Source organism: Otolemur garnettii, unplaced genomic scaffold, assembly GCF_000181295.1.
Source record: "Otolemur garnettii isolate 467f Iridium unplaced genomic scaffold, OtoGar3 scaffold00100, whole genome shotgun sequence".
Lineage (NCBI taxonomy): Eukaryota > Metazoa > Chordata > Mammalia > Primates > Galagidae > Otolemur > Otolemur garnettii.
This window is the reverse complement of record NW_003852495.1, coordinates 2,295,626-2,296,245: the sequence shown is the minus strand read 5'-3', so window position 1 is coordinate 2,296,245 and position 620 is coordinate 2,295,626. Positions and strand designations below refer to the sequence as shown.

General features: G+C 46.6%; 1 pseudogene; it reads left to right on the top strand.

Annotated features, from left to right (window-relative positions):
* Positions 1-6: 6 nt before the first annotated feature.
* Positions 7-620, top strand: part of LOC100966808 — a 4,299-nt pseudogene continuing 3,685 nt past the window's right edge.

Here is a 620-nt window from a genome sequence, read left to right as displayed (position 1 = left end):
GTAGTAATGAGAGATCCAAACACCAGGTGCTCCAGGGGCTTTGGGTTTGTCACATATGTGACCATTGAGGAGGTGGATGCAGCAATGAGTGCAAGGCCACACCAGGTGGATGGAAGAGTTGTAGAACCAAAGAGAGTTATTTCCAGAGAAGATTCTCAAAGACCTGGTGCCCACGTAACTGTGAAAAAGATCTTTGTTGGTGGCATTAAAGAGGATACTGAAGAACATCACTTAAGAGCCTATTTTGAACAGTATGGGAAAATGGAAGCGAGTAGAATCATGACTGACCCAGGCAGTGGCAGGAAGAGGGGCTTTGCTTTTGTTATGTTTGATGACCATGATTCTGTGGATAAGATTGTCATTCAGAAATACCATACTGTGAATGGCCACAGCTGTGAAGTGAGGAAAGCCCTATGAAAGCAAGAGATGGCCAGTGCTTCATCCAGCCAAAGAGGTCGAAGTGGTTCTGGAAACTCTGGTGGGGGTTGTGGAGGTGGTTTTGGTAGAAGTGACAACTTTGGCCATGGAAGAAACTTCAGTGGTCATGGTGGCTTTGGTGACAGCCATGGTGGTGGTGGATATGGTGGCAGTGGTGATGGCTACAGTGGATTTGGTAATGA